The sequence below is a fragment of the Hyaena hyaena genome, unplaced genomic scaffold (assembly GCF_003009895.1).
Source record: "Hyaena hyaena isolate Hyena2069 unplaced genomic scaffold, ASM300989v1 scaffold_1628, whole genome shotgun sequence".
In the NCBI taxonomy this organism is placed as follows: Eukaryota; Metazoa; Chordata; class Mammalia; order Carnivora; family Hyaenidae; genus Hyaena; species Hyaena hyaena.
Window position 1 is genome coordinate 128656 of NW_024082258.1, and position 12055 is coordinate 140710.

Sequence of the window (12055 nt, forward strand, 5' to 3'; positions counted from 1 at the left end):
TGGTGATGATGGTGATGGTGGTGGTGGTGATGGTGGTGGTGGTGGTGGTGATGGTGATGGTGATGGTAGTGATGGTGATGATGGTGGTGGTGATGGTGGTGATGGCGATGGTGATGGTGATGATGGTGATGGTGGTGGTAGTGATGATGATAGTGATGATGATGGTGATGAGGATTGTCTTGTATAACATTTCCTAAGCACTCACCATATGCCAGGCCCTGCTCTATGCTCCTTCTAAGTATTATCTCTTCTAATTCTTAATATTTTCTTCCTGAATTCACTGAACTGAGTTAGCAAGAAACTATGCAAGGTTATTATCATTCATCAATAAAAAGAACTACCTATAGTTGAGCAGTTACCACGAGCTTGCTTTTCACATGCCATCTGGTTTATACCTCACAACAATCTCATGAGATGGAGACTTTTATCACCCCTTTTACAGAAAAGGAAACTGAGGTCCAGAGACGTTAAGCAACTTGCCCGAAGTCACACAACTACCAAGTGATTTGGAATAAGGCTACTGGACCCCATTGAGCCCACGTTCCCACTTAGCAAGAATCATCTGGAAAGCAATGCTAATCCCGGCAGACAGGACACACCCCAACCTCCCAGTCAGTCATTTGCATGCCTGGCCCCAATGGCATGTGGTTTCTGAGACTTGAAGGAGCAATACGCGGCAGGAAATTGGCTGGAGAGGGTGGGAATTTACGTACTTCAGGATCTCAGAGTGTAGCTGCTGAGCAGCTGACAGGGATCAGGAGTGGGCGCCAGTCTACGTGAGCCCTCAAGTGCTCAGCCAAGGGCTTGTGACTCATCCTAAAGGCAGCAGGAATCACTGCAACGCACATCATGCTGACTCTGAGCGACATTGCACTAGTTCCCTAACGTCCTGGTACCTCAGTTTTCTCACCCTTAAAACAAGTTCTAATAGCACTTCCCTTTGCAAGTGATTATGGGATTGAATGAGCTAGTGCATATGGTAGACTCACTTATAGCCACTAAATGCCCGCATGCTTCCCTGTCCCAGCCCCCTTGCAGAAAGGCGGGACCGTGTCTTGCTCTGGCCAAAGTGCTATGAGCTGTGAGTGTGACTTCCAAGGTGAAGGACTGAAGAGTGGGGATGGCACCACAGGATGGAAGCAAACTTGAATGGTGCCCTGAATACTGTGGAATCTGAGAGACAATAATCTTTGACCGGGTTGGGCTGTGGAGATGTCAGGTCAGTTTGTTGCTGCAGCGTGCCCTAGCCCGTCCTGGCTGACCTGACACTGCTCGGTGCCAGCTGTCATTATGACTGGAGCATTCTAAGCGGGGAGGGTCCTAAGGGGCACAGTTACCCAGAAGGGCGTGCAGTGACTCCACCTGGTGGCACTGACCTAGGAAGACATCCTGGAGGTGGCATTGGACGAGCCAGTGAGATCAGGCTCAGAAAGACCCCTGTGATGATATCACTCACTGCAAGCCAATGGGGGTCTTTAGGGATGCATTGGGAGACATTCCTGGGTGTGGCTCCCTGGCATGGCATGAAAAGTCTCTTGCAAGCTCCCTGTGGCACAGAGGTCATGGACACGGTCCTCCCTGTGGACCAGAGGCTCCATGTCCTCATTGCACGCCCTGTCGGACCCGTTGTGGGTTCCCAGTGGTCTGCAGGAGGTCCAGTATTGGGTTGCCTTGTCCAGCAGGTGCAGGGGGCTAGGCCTATGGGCATCAGAGAAGCATATGCCCTTAACGTCACTAAAATCATCCAAGATACCCATGTGACAGGGGCATCTGGGTGGCTCAGTCTGTTAAGTGTCCAGCTTTGGCTCAGGTCGTGATCTCACGGTTCGTGGGTTCGAGTCCCACATTGGGTTCTGTGCTGACAGCTCAGAGCCTGGAGCTGCTTAGGATTCTGTGTCTCCCTCTCTCTCTGACCCTCCTCTGCTTATGCTCATGCTCGTGCTCTGTCTCTCTCTGTCTCTCTCAGAAATAAATAAAATACTTTTAAAAATTAAAAAAAGAAGATACCCATGTGACAGTTCACACTGAAGCCACAGCTGGTACTAATGTAGATCTCTTGACACTACCACCCAGAGGGCACAGGATTTGTGAAAGGCTACGGAGAGGCCAGGGGTGACCTGGACCATGGTGGCCAAGGATGTGGAGAAGGCCCGGAGCATGTCCCCGGCCAGAGGCAGGGGCAGGCCAGCCTGGGACCTGCTCACCAGGAAGACAGAACAGACACCGAGGTATGTCAGGCAGCCTTGCCCAGACACCAGCCATTGGGCCCCGGGCTTCTGCCCCTGTGACCTCCCTCCCCATGACGTCCAGTGAGTCTTCTCACATCACAGGTCACATCCTGTCGCCCCCTTGCTCAAACCCTTCCATGGCTCCTTGGTCTCCAAAAAATCCGAAGTCTTCACTGTGGCCCGGTCACCTCTCTGTCCTCCTCTCCGCCCACTGAGCCCCTCACTCACTCTGCTCCCGCCACACCCCAGGCCCCATTGCAGCCTTCACACTGACTGTTCCCTCTGCCTGGACACTCTTCCCTACTCTGTCTACACAACTGCCTCCCTCACGTCCTTCGGGTCTCTGCCCCAGTGCCTCCCTGCCTCCCTGGGCCTCTTTTGGCCTCCTTCCGTGCCTTCTTTTTCTCCAGAACAAACTGCGGGCATCACCTCTGACATCTTCGAGGCTCTCCCAGGAGAGGTCTGTTTCTGTCACCAAAATAAACAAAGTCCCAGCGCTTGGAGAGCTCCCATGCTGTCAAGAGGAAGACAGACAGGGAACACAGTGACCTATGCACCTGGCATCTGGAGTGTGGGGGGAGGCAGTCCTGCCTTTAACCTGTGGGGTCTGACGCCATCTCCAGGTGGGTAGGGTCAGAACTGAACTGGGTTACAGGACACCCAGCTGCTGTCCACAGAACTGGGGAATTGCCTGGTGTGGGAAACCCACACACCCGGTCACAGAAGTGCCCTGTGTGAGCAGAGAACGGTGCCATGCGCTACTCCCACTTCATAGATGGGGAAACCAAGCCACAGAGATGGAAAGCCACAGGCCAAGGTCAATAGCTAGCAAATGGCACAGTGGGACTGGAACCCAGGCCTCCAAGCTCAGTGCCGCACGCTTTGTTGCTTCCCCACGTTGCCCGTTAGAGCATCGACTAATACTCTGTGCTGTAGTGGGCCCTTTCGGCCCACTTGTGGGGCCCAGAACAAGAGTATAAAAGGAGGCCCACATCTCATGTCTTCCAGCTGCCAAACTGTTGAATGAACTATGTTCTACCCCTGCCTCGACACACAGACCTTCCTAATTCCCTGGAGGGAACCAAGAATTCTTGGTTCCGTAGAGTTTCTGGACAGACATGGCGCCCAGGAGAGGCTGGCCCAGGGGCCACGGAGGCAGCCATGCACGCATCACTTTGTCACCCCCACAACAGTCATGGGGGAGAGAGGAGGCACTAAGGGGCATCTCCAGGTGCACATGTCCAAGTCTGAGCTCACATCTCACCTCAAGCCCTATCCCCTCACCTCCTCCGTCTCAGGCAGGGACAGCTCTATCCTTCAGCTTGCAGAGGCCAACACTCAAGTCATCCTGGAACCCATTCTCTGATTCTTTCAAAATATTTCCAGAATTGTACCACTCCTCCCCACCCTCCACTACCCTCTCCCCGATCCCAACCACGGCCACTTCCCGCCTGGACCATCCATCAGTCACCTCTCTGTCTCCCGGCTCCTACCTGCCTCCAGCAGTCTGTTCCCCACATGCAGCCACAGGGAACCTCACCCGGTTTAAGATTATAACTGCCACCCTAGACATACATGCATTCCAGTGTTCCTTTCATGTTTTATTTTTCCAGGAACTTCTTGCCATCCGATATATTTTAACTTTTGACTGTTTGCTTTCCACTTTATAATCTAAGGGGACGTGTCTGCTTTGCTCTCTGCTGTGTCCTCAGAGCCTAGAACAGGATCTGACACCAAGTTAATGTTAAGTAAAGTTTTGTTGAATGATGGATGGATGGGCAGGTGGATGGATGGATAGACAGACAGATAGATGATAGATAGATAGATAGATAGATAGATAGATAGATAGATAGATAGACAAGTGGGTGGATGGATGGATGGATGGATGGATGCATGGATGGATTGATGTAGAGATGGGTGGATGGATGGATATAGAGATGGATGGATGGGTAGATGGAGGAGTGAATGGAAGAGTGGATAGATGGATGGATCAGTGGCACACTACATCACTGGAGATGGTTTAATGCAGGGGAATTTCAATGAAGGGATGGATTGACGGAGGGGAGATCAATTGAGGAATGGAGGGATGAGGAGGTAGAGAGTTGGAAGGATCAGTGAATGGGCGGAAAGGTGGATGGATGGGTGCAGCATGGGCTTGACCAGATGAGGGTAAGATGAGGGAGTGGCCTGGACAGAGCTGAGAGTGGGGCTTACCTCCTGCCCTGCCACCAGCACTTGCAGCCCTGTTCCAGGGTCACATGCGTCTTCAGTCCCGGGCTGCTGAGCTGTAATAAGGAAGGACACACACAGGCTGCAGTAGCTCCTGCTGGAAGGACCTGCATTGAAGGAGAGGCCCAGGGGATGGGATGCGGCCCACAGGGATGGGCCCGGTGGTAGATGCAGGTGCTTCGGAAGTGGACCGCAGCCCGCTGAAGGTGAAGTATTGAGGGTCTCCAGTGGCCATACAGGTGCCTAGGGGGCTCTGGCCACCCTCCCGGCCACCCCACAGGCCACAGACCACCCCCACCCCCCGCCAGCAGGGCGGCAAGCTGGGCTGTTGTGAGAATGCTCTGCTCTGTCCCTGCTGCAGCGGTGCAGGCACCGGTCCAGCCATACCAGGTCTCCCACCTGGAGAGAGAGAGAGGTCACATGAGCATCCCCTGCCCAGGCCGGTGGGACCTGACCGGGGCGTGGTGGAGCCCTGGAGCAGGCGGAGTGTGGGCCTGGTGGCTGGACCAGAAAGAGCAGAGACTGAGGAGCTGGCTCAGCATGAGGATGGTCAGGAAGGGAAGGTGATGCTCAGAGTCAACAAGGGGGGGCCTGACACCCATGACCCGCCCAGGTGGCAGCAAACTGTGAAACCTGCTTCCTTCAGCAGAAAGCACAAGCCATCGGGAAAGTTGTTGGGAGTATGATCTTGGCATCTCTGGGCGTCTCAGGTCAGGCTCTCCAAGGGCGGGAAATGACAGCGGGTCCCCATGACAGGGAGGCAGGGGAGAACACAAGGAGTCGCAGAGCCCGTCCAGAGGTGGTATTAATACCTATGCCAGTCGGCAGGATACCAGCTCCAAAGCAAGCAGCGTGCATCCAGCTGGAGCCTGGAAAGAGGCTCTGGAAGTCCTGCCACGCCGGGCTTTGGAACACGGCAGGAGGCGGGGGGCACCGGGGAGTACAGAAGCCTTTCTGTCTGCTACCAGTGGGCTTGCGGTTGAGTGCCCACCCCGCCCAACCGTGACGGACCACAGAGGGAAGAATTCCTCCAAGCAGAGGATGCGGCTGCTGCCCTCAGCGAGACACGGATACTGTCACAGCTGGACACTCCTGGATCCGGGGTGGGGGAGCCAGTCCCACCTCCCCACTGACGCCGTTTGCCCCCCCACCCCCGTACCCTCAGGCCGGACAGGCAGCCCACAGCCATCCCCATAAGCCTTGCTTCTTAACATGAGCCTCGGTATCAGCACTGGGGTCTCGGCTGAAGCTCCCGCAGAGCCCCCAGGTGTGACTCTCATCGGCTGCAGCCGGGGGTGGGGTGGGGTGGGGGGTGGGGGGGGTGGCTGAGGGTGAGATCTGTGCTGAGCCACTGGCCACAGTAGCCCCGCAGCCCGGGCAGAGGCCGCTCCAGTACAGAAGGCTGCCTCCACTCAACTTACAGGGAGGCCCGCCGTCCCGCTGTTAGCCTAAGGGACAGACGGAGTAAAGGAAGATGCGGGACAGGACTGTGTTGGTTTGGTCCAGTACCGCTTGGCACACAGTAGGTGTTCAACTGTTCTGATGCGTGTGACATACTCTTAAGTGAGGGGCAAAGACAAAAGTGCAACAGTGAACATCGCTTGTATGGTCCTGCTAAGCCTTCTTTGCCCTTCCTCTGGATATCTCCTTGGGGAACCACCATGCCCCCCACCCCAGATCCCTTGGTTCACAGGAAGTCAACCCCACCCTGGCTTCCTGCACCTGGCCCAGGCCCAGCAATCAGCTGGTCCACGTGACTGAGCCGGAGATGGTCACGTGACTCGAGCTGGGCCAGTGAGAGACAGACCTGGGGCTTCAGAAAGAGGTCCTCTGTCCACTGACACATGCTAAACTGGCCACCTGCTTGGTGGGCCAGCATGCGCCGGAAAATGAAGCCACCACGGGGGAAAGGAGGGCCCAGGAATGGGTACAGATTCTAGACACCTTGTTTGAGCACATGAGTCTGGCTGTACCTGAAGCCAGAGACTTTTTTTTTTCCAGTTATATAAACCAATAAATTCCTTTTTTTTTTCTTAAGCTGTTTTGAGGGGTGTTTCTGTTATTTTTTTAAAAATTTTTAATGTTTATTTATTTCTGAGAGTGAGACAGAGACAAAGCATGAGCAGGGGAGATGCAGAGAAAGGGGAAGACACAGAATCCGAAGCAGGCTCCAGATTCTGAGCTGTCAGTACAGAGCCTGATGTGGGCCTTGAACTCACTAACCGTGAGATCACGACCTGAGCCGAAGTCAGATGCTTAACCGACTGAGCCACCCAGGTGCCCCTGTTTCCGTTATTTTGAACTGACTATGTTCTGATGGATATAGACAGAAGAGTAAGTATAATCAGAACAGAGGTAAACAGACGAAACGTTGGAGGGAAAACAGCTTTTTCCCGAGGGGCTGGGATTCCTAGGACCCACATGTCCCCAGCCAGGCCTGGGCTGTCCCTCTGGAGGTGCACCCTGCTCCCCGTTCTCGTCAACCTGGAGAGATGCCTCTGAGTTGAACACGATGGGGCTCTGGACCTGCTCTTTTTCCCCAGATCTACTCTGCAGAAGGGCAGTGAGCCAGAGGGGCCACAGGACCCTGCAGCCAACGCATAGGTGCCTGGGAATCAACAGCCCCGCCACCCAAATTGGTGATGTGTGAGCACCCAGATGCCCGAGGGGAGCAGGTGGCCTGCGAAGATGCCCCTCAGGCTCCCACTGCTCTGCCCCGGGCCCCCGGGAGGAGGGGCAGCACCTGGTGTGGGTGGGCAGTGGCAGAATCGCTCCTAGTGCTCCCTAGCCCTGAAGGCGTCCCCAGCCAGGTGGCACCTGCCCCTGCCTCCCGTGGAACAGCCACACTGAACCGAGGACACCCAGTCGGTGACACTGAGCCCGAAGCCCGTGTCACACTGGCACAGAGCCAGGTGGCTGTCGGGCAGGGCAGGCTGGGCTTAGGAGCTGGGACATGTGAGAAGCCACAGGCCTCACAGTGGCTGTCGGGAGGGCAGGCCAGCTCTGGAGGGACACAAGTCATTTGTCCCAAGGACATTGATTCACGGCCCCAAGATCAGATTCTGTTGCCTGCTGTCTCCCCAGCGCCCAGCACAAGGCCGACCTCCGTCACTAGTTGTTGAAAGAGTTAGTGAACGTATCGAAGCCCCTCTCTGTAGCAAGTATTTGTTCAGCTTCGAGTATCCACTACCTGCCAAGTCCCAGCCCCTGCCCGAGCTTCCCTGTGCCCTCCTGGAATCCGACCTCCGTCATCCCCTTACCCACCCTGGTCTCCAGTCTCAGTCACACCGGGGCTTAAGCACTCCTATCTTCCCACACTGCAAACCCCCGCCCCCGCCCACTCAACAGGTGCGGCCCGGCATAGCGGCAGCGCCCCTGGTTGTGAGGACTGGGCCACCAAAAGGGCGGTGATGCCCATCACCTGTCACCTGCCTCTTGGGACTCCATAGTGCCAGGCCCCAGGGTTCAGGGGCCTGGAGCTCCATCTCTGCAAGCTTGGGGGCGACAGGGACGTGGCCCCCCGTCCTTGTACTCACAGCTCACAGCAGAGGGGCTCAGCTCTTGAGCCGCTACAGCCAGGACATGGCCTTGTGGCAGCCATAGAGAGCCCGGTACCCACCAGCCCCACCACGGAACAGGTGGCTGGTGTCACACGTGCAGCCCTCACGACACAGGCTGCGGCAAGCCAGAGGCTCCTCCTCACGTGGGCAGCCTGCCTCACAGCTATTGGCCCGTGTCTCCCAGTGGCCGTTCTGGAGCAAGGAGAGATAGAGAGACATCAACATCAAGCGCTGGATTCAAAGCAATCTCCTCACTCCTCAGAGTCATGACCCCTCAGAGTCCCAGTACCGTGTTTTCCTCAGAACCACCCCAACATACACACACACACACACACACACACACACACACACACACACACACACGGTAGGGTTGTGTCCTCTCAGACCCAAGCAAGAACAGATGTTTCTGTGCAGTGCACAGCCTGGGCACCTGTACACAGTGGTTTTGGACATAGCTCCCACCCTCCTCATCACTATCTTCCTCCAGCTCCCCACCAAAGCCAGGACCACACCAGGCGCCCACAGGGATGCCAAAAGTTTGACAGGCCCAGGCAAAAGCAGCCAGAGCCTGACAGCCAGACTCCCACTGGCTGCACACTGCTCCTCCACACAGCTGTCCATGAATAATCCCGCAGGGAGGTTGAGGCACAGGCTGCCAAGGGGCCCATCAGCTCTGAGAGCTGCCCGTGGGCCTTGGGACCTGCGTACGTGGCCCTCCTCTGGGCCGGGCATCTGGACCATTCTGAGCTGCAGGGCCCCGCCTCCCATAGCTGGCCTGGAACAGCCCAGGCTCCAGCTGGGGTGTTTCCAGGGGGGTGTCGAGGCCTCTCCGGCCCACACAAATGCCCTGTGACAGCGGCCGCAGCTTCCGGTACGACAAGTTCCAGGTACACATCCTGGATCCACAGTTCAAGGCCGGCGCCCGGGGCCAGGTGGGTGACTGAGTACTGTGTGTGGACAGCTGGCCCAACATCGGGGACAGAGTGGGCGGCGGAAGTGGACGCCCACTGGGGGGGGGGACAGGGTACAGCACTGGAGTCCGGGGGCCTCAGCAGGCTCACTGCAGGGGGAGGCAGACTCTCAGGCACTTCTGATGCAAACCCACGTTTGCCAGGAAGAAAGGGTGGGGCTCAGGTTACCAGTGACAGTCTTGAGGGGGACAGGGGCAGCAGATGTGGGCGTTAACAGCAGACAGTGTGAAAGCACTGCGTGGGGAGTAGGTGAGGATGGTCAAGAAGGGGAAATGGAGGGTGGGCTGAGTCCCGGGCACTCGGGTGCTGGCTGCTGGAAGGTGGGAGAACCAGGAGCTTGAGGTCCTGGACGCAGGGAGAAAGTGCTTCAGGGAGGAGGGAAGAGTCGGGTGTCTCAAGCCACCACTGGCCAAGCAGGATGTGGGCTGAGGATGGGCCGCTGGACGGGGGAGCCTCGTGGGGAGTGGTCTGGGTGGCGTGAGCTTGAAGGCGGACAGTAGCCCGACCAGAGAGGCTTCCCGGAATGGAAGGCGAGGGATCGGAGGCACTGAGCACAGGCAACCTTGTGGTGGGGTTTGCTGTAAAGGATTTTAAGGAAGGGGGTAAGAGCTGGAGGGGCTAAGGGATCAAGGTAGGATTGTTTGGGTTTTTAAAAAAATTTTGGGGGTGCCTGGGTGGCTCATTCGGTTAAGCATCCTACTCCGGCTCAGGTCATGATCTCACAGCTTGTGAGTTCAAGCCCCACATCGGGCTCTGTGCTGACAGCTCAGAGCCTGGAGCCTTCTTCAGAGTCTGTGTCTCCCTCCCTCTCTGCCCCTCCCAACTCATGCTCTGTCTCTGTCTCCCTCAAAAATAAGTAAACATTTAAAAAAAATTTTTTTTTAATATTTTTATTTATTTCTAGGATAGAGAGAGACAACGTGAGCAAGGGAGGGTCAGAGAGAGAGGGAGACACAGACTCTGAAACAGGCTCCAGGCTCTGAGCTGACAGTCAGCACAGAGCCCGACGCGGGGCTCGAACCCACGAACCGCGAGATCATGACCTAAGTGAAAGTTGGACGCTTAACCGACTAAGCCACCCAGGTGCCCCAAACATTTAAAAAGTTTTTAAACATTTAAACATTTTTTAATGTTTACTTATTTTGCGGGGGAGGGACAAAGAGAGAGGGAGAGAGAATCGCAAGCAGGCTCCATGCCTTCAGCACAGAGCCTGACGTGGGGCTTGAACCCACAAACTGTGACATCATGACCTGAGCCAATGCTCAACCAACTGAGTCACTGAGGTGTCCCATGGCAGGTGGGACAAATCACAGCCTGTTGGAAGGTAAGAAGGATCCAGCAAACTGAGTGTGGACTCAGATCGGTGTGCATCAGAGTCCCCAAAGTCTGGCTGAAACAGACCACTGGGCCCCGGGGTGGTGGCCTGGGGTGGGACCCAAGAATTCCTCAAGCTCATGCCACGGTCTGGGGACCGCCCCTTGGAGAACCACTGATGCAGAGGAGAGAGAACAGAAGGGTTTCTGGGTGAGACCCAGGAACAGTCACAGGGACGGAGCTTATCAGGGGCCAAGGCCATGGTCACCACAGCTCAGAGGGGGCCCCCAGACAGCTCTGCTGCATTTCCCAGTGACACAGGAAGTGAGACTGTGGCAGTGCAGCTGAGAGTGGGGTTCGGGAAAGGAGGGGTGAGTGCTCATCCCGGAGCGGCACGGGAGGGTAGCCAGGAGCTGGGCAGGTGGCCCGCATGTTTCCGGTCACAGGTGTGAAGCCAGCCCGGGGGCGAGTGCAACAGGACAGGGGAGCCTTCTGAAGTGGGGTTTGCCTGATGAGCAGGAGGGAAGTGGGGGTGCCGGCCAGACGGAGCTACAGATGGAGCCTGGAATCGGAGAAGGAAGGGCACAGGGAAGTGGCCGTAAGGTCAGTGGGTCAGTGGGCTGCGTGGCCAGTGAGGTCAGCCAGTGCCCAGACTCAGGGGCAGCCAGAGGCTGGCTTGTGCAACAAGGAAAGTGGAGGTTAGTAGGGGTGAAGCTGAGGCCTTGGAGGGCTGCCCCTCGGTAGGGGCCACGAGAGGCCTGTGGTGAGCACCCAACCCTGGGAGGCTCCGTGTGTCCCGTGACCCTCTGTCTGCCTCAGGAGAGGCCCCCGTGCGGTTCACCACCTGCCCACCATTCGTCCACCTGTCCGTCCATCTCCCGGACTTCCGCCTCACCACTGCTTCCTTTCAGCCCAGTATCATCCTGGCTTTTTCCATCAAGCTGACGCTCTTTGTCCACCTGCCCGACCATCTGCCTGACAGTCTGTCTCCTTGTCCTTCTCTCTCAGTCTGTCTGTCAACCTGCAGTTCACAGATTGCCAGTCTCTTTGACAGTCTCCGTGATGCCCATTCTCCCGCTGTGCCTGTGGCTCCCTGCGTGCCCCTCCTTGCTCCACTCCCTAGCCCAGCCCCCAGCCTCACCCATTCACCAGTTGGGCCTCCGGATCTCGCCACAGTGTCCTGGCCGCGGACCGCCAGCCGCACTAGGGCCTCTGGGATGGGGTCCCCCGCCCAGCTCCGCTTCCACGGGGACGCCAGGAAGCAGGGCCAGGACGACCCGACAGGCGGGAGCCGGGCTGCTTCTTAGTTGTGCAGATGGCCCAGGGAGGCCCAGGGGCAGGCGGGGCCACCAGGGGAAGGGGTGTGCAGATGCATTCTGCTGACCCGCCTGCTTCAGCCAGCGGTGCGCCCGGCCTTTCTGACCACGGTGGCCCCGGTGACTATAGGCATTACTGTTCTGGAAAGAGGCACAGCACGGCAGGAAGTGGGCTGCGGAGAGAGTGGGGCCTGGATGCCGGGGCCTGGATGCCAGGTCCTGAGAGACGACAGGACTGGGGGGTCCTGACCCCTGGGTTTGAGAATGGAATGGGTGGGGGCTTCTGGACCCCTTTAGTCCAGGAAGAGGGGAGGCCTGGGACCTCGGGCTCCTGGTGCCCGTGGGCTTGGAGCTGGGAGCAGGCAGGTCTGGGATAAGAGCCCCCACCACCTCCCCATTGTGGGCACAGCTATCGGGGACCACAAAGGTGTGGGCGA